At 43.4% G+C, this 13657-nt stretch overlaps 1 protein-coding gene across 9 annotated transcripts in view; it reads left to right on the forward strand.

The window, feature by feature from the left end:
* Aak1 (AP2 associated kinase 1) overlaps positions 1-13657 on the forward strand; it is a 152681-nt gene that overhangs the window by 58027 nt on the left and 80997 nt on the right. The gene's annotated exons all lie outside the window — the stretch shown is intronic.

Raw genomic sequence — 13657 nt, forward strand, 5'->3', positions numbered from 1 at the left:
GCCAGTTTCACTTTATCTGAAACCCTTCATTTACAGCAATTATTTACCCTTTGAAAGTTGAGAAGCCAGGAGGCTGTGTTGCTTTTATAGCAGAGAGGGGAAGGAATGCAATAGATTCTAACTCCTCTTCCCTAACTGTCTCTCCATCAGCTCATGTCACATTGGAATCTGAATCTTCTATGATGCTTTTGTGGTCTGAAAGTAGAAGGGATAGGAGAGGTAGAAAACTTGAAAATGAGAGTCCTATCTTCACCCCTCAGACCCTCCTTGACACCAGTGCGGACCCAGTTGGAGTGTGCTGCTCTTGGTTTGGGTCCCTCCTATGGAAATAAACATGGGAAGGATAAGAAGAGGTCTTGCTAGTACTTGGGCCCCTTTCATCACAGTGTGGGTTAACCTGCCTTCTGCTGTTGGCGCTAATACAGAGGGCAAGAGAATCAGGAAGCCTGTGACTCAAGCTGAAATTTCTTCTACGCTCTGGTCTGAAACTGTAAAGGATGGTAGAGCATGATGTGTCTAAAGCTAGCACACTGGCATTTATTTGGCACACTACCATACTGTCACTCAGCTCTCCTTGCCCTTGTTGTTGGGGGTAATTCAAAATGAACACATCAGCCAGAATATTAGCTGCTGTTTCTTCCTCACAGCAGGGCACTAAATCCTACCCAGGATTCTAGCTCCTTGGCTGTGCAATGACCTGCACGGTGGCCCACTCTTAACTCCGTGGAGTCAGAGGTTAGACAACAGAAAGGTCAGGGAATTTCTTGCCCTGCTGTATTTCATTTTGTGTGACTTTAGTCTTGATGGATGTTGGATAGGAATGTCAATTGAATGTGCTGATGGGTACTTTGGAAGCACGTCTCATGGGTTGGCTTTAGGGAATGAGCCTGTTGGGAACAAGCCTGAGAGCATTGGGTGCATACCAGTTTTGGGGGAGAAGACTATTTTTTTTTTTTTTTTTTTTTTTTTTGGCTCATAGCAAACCTGTGCTTGGCCCTTTGGCCCGAAGGGTTTAATAATACTTCTTCCCTTCCCAGGCTTGTCATGAGGATTCAATTAGATACTTCACATGAAAGTGGCTGTTACAGAGCTGAATCTCAGCAATGCTATTTTTGAATGTGTCCTAAACAGATGTGCTATAAAGAGGCTGGAAGATGTGAAGGTCCAGTGGGGGTCAGGCCATGTGGCCTTAGCACCACAGAACAATATAATGAGTTTTGGCCCCAGTTCTCACATTGTGTTTATGCTGTTGCCCAGAACAATTTTTTACATTGTCGTTCAAAGTGGTGATGCTTCTGTAGGTATTGATTCAGTCTTGTCAACAAGGCTAAACTGGGGCAGGTTTTAAAGACTTTATATATTTTTATGTGTATAAGTGTTTTATCAGTATGTATGTGTGCTCCATGTGAATGGTGGTACCTGGGAGGCCAGAGGAGAGCATCAGTTCCCCTGGAATTAGATTTACGTATGGTTGCGGCTACCATGTTAGTGCTCTGTAAGAGCAGCAAGTACTCTTAATCACTGAATCACTTCTCTAGTCCCTGGAAAAGTTTTTTTGTTTGTTTGTTTTTGTTTTTTGCGGGGGGGAGGGGGGACGGGGATTGGGAGGAGGTTGGGGGAGATTTTGAATGCAGATTGCCTGGCCTAGAACGTGGTATGCAGACAAGGCTGGCTTCAGACACATCGAGTTCTGCTGCCTCTGCATCCTGAGTACTGGATTAAAGGCGTGTGCCTCCACACGCGCTGGAACATTCTTTTTGTTTGGTTGGTTTTGTTTTTCTACACAAGGTTTCTCTTTGTGCCTCTGATGCTCCTCGAACTAGCTCTATAGACCAAGCTTGCCTCAAACTCAGAGATCTGCCTGCTTCTGTCTCCTGAGTGCTGGGACTAAATGTGTGCCCACTGTGCCCAGCTTGTGGCTGGGACATTCTTAGGGTATGATGTTTCAGAATGTTATTCTGTTAAAGGTTTGCGGAGAGGGAGTGTCTGTCATTGTGTAGTTTCTGAATAGAAAGGGTTTTCTCTTTTGATGCCCGAAACACACCAAGGAAGGCAGCTGGGCTAATGGAGAGTAAGTGGGGTCTTGTGGGAGCTGTGGCCCTGCCAAATTTGGGGTTAAGAAAGAATCTCTCCACCAGATTTCTTTCCTGCCGGGCTGTTCTCATTCTCTGTTCTCACTTAGTGCTACCAGCAGACAGGTATTGGTCCACTCACTGCCAGACCACAGTAGAAAACATAGACCAAAACTCAGTTCTGTGGAATTATGATAAGTATAGAAACAAATTCATCCAAAAACTCCAGGATGAACAAAAAATCTGAATTTAAAATAAAGTCAGAGTAACAGTGCTGGGCTGGGGATATTGCTCAGCAGTTAAGAGCACTATGTACTCTTCCAGAGGTCCTGAGTTCAATTCCCAGCAACCACATGGTGGCGGGCAACCATCTATACTGGGATCTGATGCCCTCTTCTGGCATGCAGGTGTACATGCAGATAGAGCCCTCATCTATATAAAATAATGAAATAAAATAAACAAAACAGTGCTGTTCCCAGCCATAGTGAATGGAAACAGACCAGAGGAAAAAATCAGTACAAATCCTGGCTTTATCTAAATGTATGTTTTTTAAAAATTTGTTGTTTTTTAAACATTTTTATTTGTTTGTTGTTTTGTTTGAGTTATCAATTCATTTGCCTAGACTGGCCTTGAATTAACTCACTTTTGTAGCCTAGGATGACCTTGAACTCCTGATTCTTTTACCTGTACATCTCAAGAGCTAGGATCATGGTCATGTTCTGTGACCCCATCCAGCCCTAATTTTAGTTTTAAAAGATTTTCCAGTAAAATATCACCTGTTTTGATTACTGTTTGGGGGCATCCCTCCAAATCTTTATCTGCCTTGGCTAAATGCACAGTCTGCACTTCTCTAGTCCCAACCTTGGTTACAATAAACACAAAGGAAGCTTCCTTTGTCTGCTCATTAGAGGGTTCTGGGGGGGCCCTGATTTTGCTTGTGGAGATAACAGTTCTCCTAAAGATGGAGGTCAGGTTTTTGTTTATAACAAACTAATTTTTTAAAGATAATGTAAAGTTGGTATATGGTCATTATTGAAAGTTTAGAAAGTAGAGAAAAAGATGCTGGCAAGATGGCTCAACCGATGCTCTCCTCCCAAGCCTAGTGACTTGAATTCCTATGACCAAAGTGGGAAGGAGAGAATCTTCTCATAAAACTTGTTCTCTGGTTTCCATGTAAAATTATGTGTGCCTCGAGCATGTGTGAACACACACAAACACATACACACAAAGATTTAAAAAACCATAAAAAGATAAGGAAGAAAATATTCACAATTTCATCATCTGCAGGTAAATTATTCTAAGATTTTTGTGTGAGTTTTGATGCTTATTATTTTTGTCTTTTGCAGCACACTTTGTTACATAGATAGACATGTTTTCTTCCTTTTGACTACTTTATGGGAAACATGCCAATATATTTATCTTGTTTAGTATTTTACTTGTTTTAAAGTGTAGTTTTTTTTTTTAAGAATCTTTTATTAAATTTACTCTTTGGTAACATAAATCTTATTTTTAACCAAAAATTATAGGACTATTTTATAGTTATAGGTTTTTGTGTCTTTGTACATATATCATTGAACCATTAATGTTTCATATTATCATTTTTTTTTTCTTTTGAGATAGGGTCTTACATAGTTTAGGTTGGCTTTGAACTCACTATATAGCCAAGAATGACCTTGAACTTCTGTTCTTCCTGCTTTTATGTTTATGCTAGGATTCCAGGCATATACTACCTCAGCCTGTTTATGTGGTGTTGGGGGTTGAAACCAGAGTCTCATGCATGAGATTACATCCTTAGGAGAACATTCCAGAGTGGAATTTTGGGGTCAGAGGGGTTTTCCATACACATTGTTGCTTCCTAGGTAGCTGTTAGCTCCCTTTCCTGCTCGGCCTGCTTGCCTATCTTAGGACTGCTGGCATGCAGTGTGTGTCCTCACTGCAGCGTGGAGTCCTCAGCTCTCATTCTTCTCCCTTCTTTCAACCTGACCACCTTGGCCGTGGTGCTGGATAGCCTGGAAGAAATGTCATGCTCTTCCTTTCAAGTCTACTGGGATCGTCTATCTTTTTCACATTGGCTTTTTTGTTTGGCATGAGTTTCTAATCTCTGAGGTATCTTGGTTTCTTCTGGCCTCTGTCCTGGTTTTGGAGTGAGTGAGCACTTTCCTAATTTAACTTCACATAATTTCCCCAGGTTTTTGGCTGCTCTACACTGTCTTCCTGGCTTCCTTCTTTACCATTTGCTTAAGGTCCCCCAGGCTTATGGTTACTGGAAGACCCACCCCCTCTCAACCCCTGTGCTTAGGTTGGTGAGTGTTTTGTTGTCGGTCTTCTGGTGAGTTCATGCTCATTTGATTTCTAGGCTGTCTCTATGAGCTCTGCTTCTGTGACACTTGCTTTCTTTATGTTTGGTTTGAAGCCCAGTCAGGTGTGTCTGAGCTGTACCTTTGGGACTCTGGGAGTGGCCAGCCTGGGGCTTTCACTTCGGGAATTTCACAGTGAGCCAGAATCACTTCTCAGGATGGTTTCTTTTCCTGCCCCAGCTCCTGCTTCTTCTGGAGTCACTTTCAAAGTTTCTGTTTTCCTTTGGGGAGTGTCCTAACCTTTCTTGTATTCTGTGGCACATAGTGAAGGGACCACATGGAGGCTGGTGGCTAGGACGACTTCTCGGCTATATTGACAGCAGGTTCACAGAGGGCCAGACTACAGTAGCCACTTGTTTCTCATATAGAATTGAAGGGGCCTTTCAGCACTTAGTAATTGTTTTAGTTAGGGTGTTTAGTTAGTTATTGCTGCGATGAAACCCATGGCTAAAGTCAAGTTAGGGAGGAAAGAGTTTATTTGGCTTACACTTCCATATCAAAGGAAGTCAGGGCAGGAACTCAAACAGGACAGGAACCTGGAGGCAGGAGCTGATGCAGAGGGTGTGGAGGGATGCTGTTTATTGGCTTGCTCATTCTGCTTTCTTATAGAACCCAGGATCACAGCTCATGGATGGCATCACCCACAATGGGCTTGGCTATCCCTGATCAATAACTAAAGTAAGAGAATGCCTTACATAGAGGTCTTATGGAATCATTTTCTTAAGAATCCCTCCTTTTAGATGATTCTAGCTTGCATGTCAAGTTGCTATATTGACATAATCCTAGGGAGCACGACCAGCAAGAGAAAAATATTTATGTGTAGTATTTAAAATAAAGGCAGTGCACAAAACCACAGTGAACAGAATATCAGAACTTAGGATGATGATAATGGTCAGTGACAGCTCTGAGACAGATATTGACTGCCTGGCCAAAGCCCATGGAAGTTCTGTCATCCTTGTCCACCGGCAAGAACAAAGGTGGGTTTACTTTGATGGGTAGATGGTCTCCTGTTCCTTTCTGGAGATAACCCTTCACAGGCCTCTCTGTAAGGCTGAATTTTATACATCTGATATTAAAGATTCCAACCTGTGTTTTCCTTCTGCCTGGAAGGCTAAATCCTATTTTCTATTAATGTTTTCTGATAATCCAGTTAAATGCTTCTCATATATATGTCTTAACCAAAACATAATAATGCACACAGGCAAGTAAGATGTCTCAGTAGCAAAGGTGCTTGTGGCCCGATCACCTGAGTTTGATCCCTGGGACCCTTATGGTAGGAGAGAACCAATCTAAGTTGTCTTTTGATCTCCACATACTCTGTGGCATGTAGCATGTACCATACTAATGTAGGTAAAACTACATACAAAAAAGTGAATGCAACAAAAATTAAAAATAATTCATGTAGCTTTAAGTTGTAATGCTGCATTGCTTTCAGTGTCTGATGACCAGATCAGAGTGACTGGCATATTTATCATTTAAAACAGTAGTCAGTGTTTTGTGTTGGGAGCATTATAATCATCTCTGTATGTTGCTGTAAGGTTTTTCGTTTTTCTTCTTTCTTTCTTTCTTTCTTTCTTTCTTTCTTTCTTTCTTTCTTTCTTTCTTTCTAACCTACTTCAAAATTCTACCTCATCTAGTGCAGTTTTTTCTTTTCTCTTCTTCTCTCTCTCTCTCTCTCTCTTTTGTGTGTGTGCTTTTTGTTTTGTTTTTTATTTTCAAGACAGAGTTCCTCTGTGTAGCTGTTCTGGAAATTGCTCTGTAGACCAGGCAGGCCTTGAACTCACAGAGATTTGCCTCCCTCAGACGCCCATGTTCTGGTATTAAAGCTGTGCAGCACCACCTGGCTCATCTAGTACAGTTTTTAAGATTTTGTGTGTGTGTGCGTGTGTATGAAAGGAATCTGTAATTGCTAAAATTATTAAAACTGCCATCTGTCCTGTAAACATTGGTTCAAGGTATCTTAAGGGTACTGGATGCCAGGACCAGAAGTTTAGTTTGAATTAGATTAGGGGAGAAGTAATGTACTGAGTAAATACAGGGGAACATTTAGAGCACAACAGCAGAAGTGCAGCAAAGTTCTCATAGACTTTGATGGCTCTTCTGTCTGCCTTTTTCCCTTTGTAGCCTCTGTTTCAGACTGTATTTTATTTCAAGTGTCTACATTTTCACTACATGTCCTCCCCCCCCTTGTTTTTTTTTGTTTTGCAGAATTCTCTCTGCTTGAGAGTATGCTAATGACTGACTGTAGCCATGGGCCTCATCTGTGGGCTTGTACAGCACCATCTGACTATAATTCCTGGGTCATTGCTTCACATTCCCAAAGGAGAGCATGGGTCAGCTCTGCCTTCCTGGATCAATTAGCAATGGGATGGGGGGGGGTGTCACCTGACACAGTATAGCTGAACATTGTCTGAAAATGGGGTAGAATTTGGTAAAGTAGACCAGTGTATTTCCTACAGTGGATTAAAATAAAATATCCTTGTCCAGAGAGAACCGAGCCCAGTGAGATCAGCTGCTCTGCAGAGAATCAGATTTGATCAGAGAAGGAAAGTCAAGATGGGTGTAGAGTGGACGGTATCCTGTTGGAAATCCTAGTTTGGACCACCCTTGGATTTAGAGCTACAGTTTTACAAGGTATAGAGAGGACAGGTTCTCTAGCAGAGAGCATACGCAAAAGGCACACAGGATTTGCCAGGCTCTCTTGGGCTTGGTGTGAGTGTAGATGTCATCTTGCAAATGGTAAAGAGCTAGAGGAGAAACAACATGATTTGTTTTTACTCTATCAAACATTTATTAGTTAGCTGTCATAGGATCCTTCTGGGCCTTTTGGATCCTAAGAGAAATACATTTTTGCCACCCTCTCTTGGAGACAGTCTCATTATGTATTTCTGGACAGCCTGAAACTCATTATGTAGACGAGGCTGGCTTTGAATTCAGAAGATATGCCTCCCTCTACCTCCAGAGTACCGGTGTTAGAGGTGGGTGCCACCACACCCGGCCTCTTTATTTTTTTTTATTTTCTTTGGTGTTATATTTTTCAGGTACTGCACTTGGAATACAATTGACAGGGCTGCCTTTATTGGTTCAAAGTATTCAGAATGTTTCCTTCTTTGCTTTGTCTTTAATGTATTCCAGATTATCACAACACATTTTGATTAAAAACAGAGGTATTGGCCAGATGTGTAGGGAAAGGTCATATTTTATAGAAGAGGTGTTGGTTCAATGTTTGTTTAGACTTCTTTTACAAAGGAGAAAATTAGGACTGGATATATCAGCTATTGGGAATACTGTAGGTGAACCTAGGGTGAGAAAGCTGGAATTTGTTATTATTCTGAAAGCTTAGTAGTGGGGAGAATGTGAGGGAACCAGAGAGTATTGGAGATGCGACTGGGTGAGGAGAGAGAGGTACTCAAATCATAAGCGAACAACCTTAAGTCAGGCCTATAATCCTTGGAGGCTGACACAGGAGGATTGGGAGTTTGGGACTAGTCTACAGAATGATGCCCTGTCACAAACAAACAAACAAACAAACAAACAAACAAACAGCCTGAGCTATACTATAGTGATATCCTGGCTCAAAATAAATAAGTAAAACAATAAGGAAAAGATCCCCTGTTTGATTCTGTTTATCTGAAATTCCAAAGTAGGTAAAACTAGTGACATTTAGAATCAGAATAGTGGTTGCCATTGGGGAGAGTGAGTGGGACTGTCTGGAGGGGAGCCCACGCTTTCTGTGTGGTGAGAGGGTCTTATGTATTGGGTTTGAGTTGTGTGTGTGTATGCATTCTGAGACCTCGTGAATAGTCCCCCAAAGATTTATTTCACTGTACATAAATTTTATTAATCCTCTACCCCCAAAAGAACTCATGAACCCTGCCTTATTCATGGGGGTGGGGCCCAGCCAGCAGTGCAGTCTTTGGTCCAAGGCTTTCTAGAGAGGCCACTGGTGCAGGTCCAAGTCTGAAAGCTGAAAAACCTGGCATTTGATGCTCAAGGGCAGCAGCGGTAGCATCTGTGGGCACAGGAGAGAAAGTCTGAGGAAACAAGTACTCCCAAGCTTGGTGGACAGTGCCGCATATTGGGGTTGGCCTTTCCTACGCAGTTCATTGTCCCACACATCAGTATTGTTTGTAAGCACACACCCAAAAGTCTACTTCACTAGTTCCCTCAGCTTAGGCAAGTTGACACCCTTAGAGTGGAGCAGAATGTTACCTGTGGACCATAAATAGTGAGTATAGAGATGTCTGCAGTCTGATCTTCTCAACTTTCCTTTACAATTATTTTTAGGATTTTTCTGTCTGTCTGTCTGTCTGTCATCTAGCTTAGCCATCGTGTGTGTGTGTGCGTGTGTGTGTGTGTGTGTGTGTGTGTCTGTGTCTGTGTGTGTATGCCATGTATATGTAGGTCTTGTGTATATGCTATGTGTGTGCCATATGTGTGTAGGTCCCTAAGGAGGTGAGAGGCATTAGATACCCTGGAGCTAGAGTTACAGGAAGTTACAAGCTTCCTGATAGGGGTTCTGGGAACCAAACTCTGGTCCTCTGCTAGAGCAGTATGCACTCTTAACAACTGAGTCATCTTTCTAGCCCCACATTTTTTATGATAAGAAAAGTAGGGTTCATGGTTCAGTGTGTAAAGGTGCCCTGCTGCTAAGTCTGATGACTTAAGTTCGATTCCCAGAACCTGCAAGGTAGGAGAAAACCAGCTCTCCCACTGTGTGTCCACACAGATACTATAGTGCTGGGAATCAAAGTGATTTTTTTTTTTTTTAAGATGAGAAAAATATAAAGATTCAACTGTTGTGTGTAGGAATTTAGACTGTGGCCTGGGGTCTTCTTAATGCTTTTAAGAGAGTACTAGGTAAGAATCTTTGAAAAGAAACAGGACTCAGTTTTTCTGGAGGAAAAGACATGGGAGGAGCTAAAGGAGGAGTATGAGGGATGGAGCTGAAGGGATTCTGAGGTTAGGGTATAGAATTGTCAAGATTTAGTGAACCCATTTGGTTGACGGCGTGATTTGGTGTGTTTAGACCTTGAGTTGTCATGTGGTGCTGGGTGAGGGAATGTGGCTTGGAGACGGGTGGATGAAGGTGGGTTTTAACGTGGAGCTGAACTGGAGTGAATAGCTAGGAACTAAGAACATGTTCGTGCTTTTCAGGAGGACTGCTCACCTCCCAGAACTAGGAGTGCAGGGCAGAGCAGGGTGTCCCAGGAAGGAGACCAGATGTAATGAAACCAAAAGAACTCAAGGACTCTATATTCACATAGCTTTGTTGCCATTGCAGATCATATCAACTGGCCACCGGGCCCAGATCAACACACTGGAAGGTGCTCTTTCTGGAGCGTCAGCAAATGTGGAAAGCTAAGAAAGCATTAAGCAAGCTGTTACGCTGCTGTGTTCTAGAATGAACAGTTTGTAGCAGATAAAATGCCAGGCAGGATTTATCTTTGCAGAGCCATCAGAAAATGTTCACAGGGTCATGGTGGAGCCAGAGCTTGCAGATCTGCTTTTTAGAGGTGGCTGTGGCTTTCTTAGCTATCCCACTTGGCATACCAGTTACTTCCTAGGAGATTGCCAATGGAGTGGCTCCTTTCTCTTCCAGCTGAAGATGCTGAGGGCTTGAGCTTTGGGCTGATGATTTCTTTTCCTTTGCTGAAGTGTGTTTTTATTTCCAGCACAAGGGTTTTGTTTTTCTTTAGTTTTGTTTTGTTTTGCAGGAAGAGATCATTTATAGGCAGGATGAGTGTGTGTTATTGTTTCTGTGAGCTGCACTGTCAGCACACTGCCTGAGAAGTCTGCTGGCAGTCCCTGGCACCTAGGTGCCAGGGTGGGCAGAGAAGTTTCACCTTTCCACAAAGAAAGCATTCTTAAGTTTGACCCTTTAACTCATTCTAGATTCTGAGAGTCTAGAAGATTGGGACTAGGTAGAGATTTTTGTTGTTGCTCTGCTGTTTTTGTTTGGAAGCTTTTATGGTGCTAGTCAGACAAGTTGTGTAACAAAGCACATGAGCACTTGCTATGTGACAGGCACTGGGCTGGATAATAGGGATGCCATGGTGAATCAGTCATCATACCTTCCCTTGGCAGTTTATAACTGCAGGGGAAAAGGGGTCAGACCAGGAATCACCCCCAATGAATTTAATTGCACTTATGTCCCAAAGGAAAAGTAAAGGATGTAGGGCATAATGAGGGACTGGTAGCTGGGACATCCCACGAGGGCTTAGTCAAGGGAAGAACTTCCAGGGGCTTAAAGGGTGAGAAATGGGAGCTGGTCATGTCAAGAGAGAAGCATGTGCGAAGAGCCTTGGGCAGGCTGAAGAGTGCACAGCACTGAGAAAGCAGGAAGGCTCGTACCCGGGATAGAGTTGTGTGAATAAGCATTGGAAGATACATGTAGGTTCTGGAGGAAGCTAGGGAAAGGACATCTCTTTGAGCCTTCAGGCCATAGGCAGCAGGCAGTGTTTGTTCTAGGAGGTCCAAGAAGCCACTGAAGAGTTTCAAATAGATGAATGACATTCAGTATCTGCTTCCAGATCACCTAGCTAACAGTGGGAGAATGGAGCATGGTTCTTCACAGGACAAGCAGCTGTGGATTTCAGCGAACAGAGAATACGACCCAAGCAGTGTCTCCTCACCACTTTTTACATTTTCCAGATAGCTAGTCCATGGCAGCAGTGAAGTGAAGGTGTGGCCAGGCTGTGCAAGGAAGGCCCTCTCCATCATCTTTAGCTGCGGGCAAGCCAGGCCAGTGTGCTCTGGGTCCTCACACAGAGCCCTTGATTTCTTCAACTCTTTCTCTTCTCTTCCAAATAGCCACATGCCTTTTGTAGAGGTGGGATTTGAAGGGGAATTCTCTCTAAGCCCCCAAGAGAGCTTCCTGAGATTGAGATGTTCCCTGGTCACTATGGGTCACTATGGAGAAGAAGAGGCACTTGCTGGTTACTACATATCTATCTATCTATCTATCTATCTATCTATCTATCTGTCTGTCTGTCTGTCTGTCTGTCTGTCTGTCTATCTATCTTATCTATTTCTCTTTCTTTCTTTCTTTCTTTCTTTCTTTCTTTCTTTCTTTCTTTCTTTCTTTCTGTCTTTCTTTCATCTATCTTTGGTTTTTTAAGACAAGTTTTCTCTGTGTAGCCTTGGCTATCCTAGACATACTTTGCAGACCAGGCTGGCCTCAAACTCACAGTGCTGGGATTACAGGTGTTATCCTTTATTTTGCCTGGGGTGAATTGGTTGGGAATGGTGGATGTTTCTGAACCACTGACAGTATTGCCGGTTTCTGGTCCTGTGCCCACAGCCCTGCTGGAGAGAATGAGTTGAATACCTCAAGTATGCCCCATCTGGGTGTTCTTTCTGCTTGGGGAAAAGACTGCTTTGATATGTTTCCCAGAAGGACCTGGCACTTGGTGATTTCAGTCTGAGGCAAGAGAGAGACGGACTGTAGGAAAACAAGCTTGGAGTCTCCACTGCACTCAGTTCAGACACAAGTGGCATGCCGACCTTTTCTCCTGTGCAAGCTTTGCTGTGCTCTTGCCATCTGTTCTAGAGCTTTAAAGATTGTCACTTGTTCTGAAACTTCTGGCAAAATTGTCTTCAGTGTGAGTCAAGTGGGGATGGTGTTTGTTTGCTTCTTGGTCATCCCTGTGTGGGCTCAGAAACACTGGACAGAACAGGAAGTGTGCTTGCTTAGAGGCCTCTGGCACTATGGATGGTCAGATGGAGTTTGTAATACACGGATGCCTTCCCTACTGCTAGGAAGATGGAAGCAGGATCATGTATGTAGCTCAACTCTAATATGGAGCCTAACTTGATTAGGATTTAGGAAACTTAAAAAACAAAACAAAACTGTATCTAAAAACCAGGTGTCACCTAAAATTCACCTTCTTTTGGAAATCAGATGACTTGGCTTCTCTTAGCCCTATGTCTCCATGGCTACCATTACAAGCTTGAGGAGTGGCTGCCTCGGGAGCAGACAGGTACTTTCTGTTCTGCCACAGGCCCCTGCTCAGGTGACCTGCCTGACACTGATTGTGTCATCCCACAAAACCTGGTATCTCTCTGAGCTTGTGCCTTGATCTTGGGAAGATGGTATAGATTTAGACCTCCATGATGAATCTTTCCTGTAAGTGCAAAAGGGTTGGCGAGGAGGAGGAGGAGGAGCAAGGAGGGAACTCAGCTCCCTACTGCCTTCTGTGTGCACTTTGGTACTCATTTTTTCCATGTCTCAGACATGAAAGGGATATCTCAGCTGCCCTTGACAGGGAGAGGACGGCCTCAGGCAGATAAGGAGAGCCTGAACAGTGTGTGAACCTGATGTGTTGGAGTCTGAGGGAATGCCTCATGGTCACAGAGTGAGGTGAGTGGAGTGCCTTAGCCCCCTCCTGAGAACCTGCTAGACACATTGAGATCCTCTAGTAGGCAAGGGAAGAAGGGTAAGATGCAGGGGGTTCATGAGAGTTCCTTCTGTCCTCATAAAATAGGTTCACAAGGAGCTGTGAAATAATTAGGAGCTGGCTTTTGTTTGCTTGCTTGCTTGCTTGGTGTTTTTGAGACTGGGTTTCTCTGTGTAGCTTTGGTTGTCCTTACTTACCTATGTCCATGAGATCCACCTGCCTCTGCCTCCCAAGTGCTGGAATTAAAGGCAAGTGCCACCACCTGTCTTTTCTTCCTCTTTTTAAAACTACTTGTTCACCCCCATCTCCCCCTCTTTCTTTTTGCCTAACATCTTTTCTAGAACTCTTAAACTGGGAAAGGTTGGGCTGTTTTCTTTGAAGCTGAGAAGGAGGCTGTGTGCAAAGCCCAACCCTTCAAGTCAGATTTTCCCTCTTGTGTCCACTGCAGAACCATCTGTAATCTAGGGAACTCGTCATAAAACATGAACTTGGGCTTTATGTCTGCACATGAGGGAATGCAGGCCAGAGAAAAAGTCATGGTCCAAGGTTATTCTTTCATAAGCCCTCACTCATCTGGGCCAGTTCCACCCAGCTAGGTTTTCTGTCTGACCCTTTCAGAGACTTTCATGCTTATTTTCTCTTCTTTTAGTAATTCCAGGAGAAGCTGCATTCCACTAAGCACACTCCCGAGTTTACTGTTCTTTTAAAGCACTCAGCAGGCATGCACACTGAGTTTGGTGTTATTGTAAAGGAAGGCTCGTTTGTGGTGACAGCAAAGGGCACAGAACGGGCCTGGATGAGTCATTCCTCACTTTGGAATCTGTGTTCC

This window comes from Meriones unguiculatus, chromosome 5 (assembly GCF_030254825.1).
Source record: "Meriones unguiculatus strain TT.TT164.6M chromosome 5, Bangor_MerUng_6.1, whole genome shotgun sequence".
Taxonomy (NCBI): Eukaryota; Metazoa; Chordata; class Mammalia; order Rodentia; family Muridae; genus Meriones; species Meriones unguiculatus.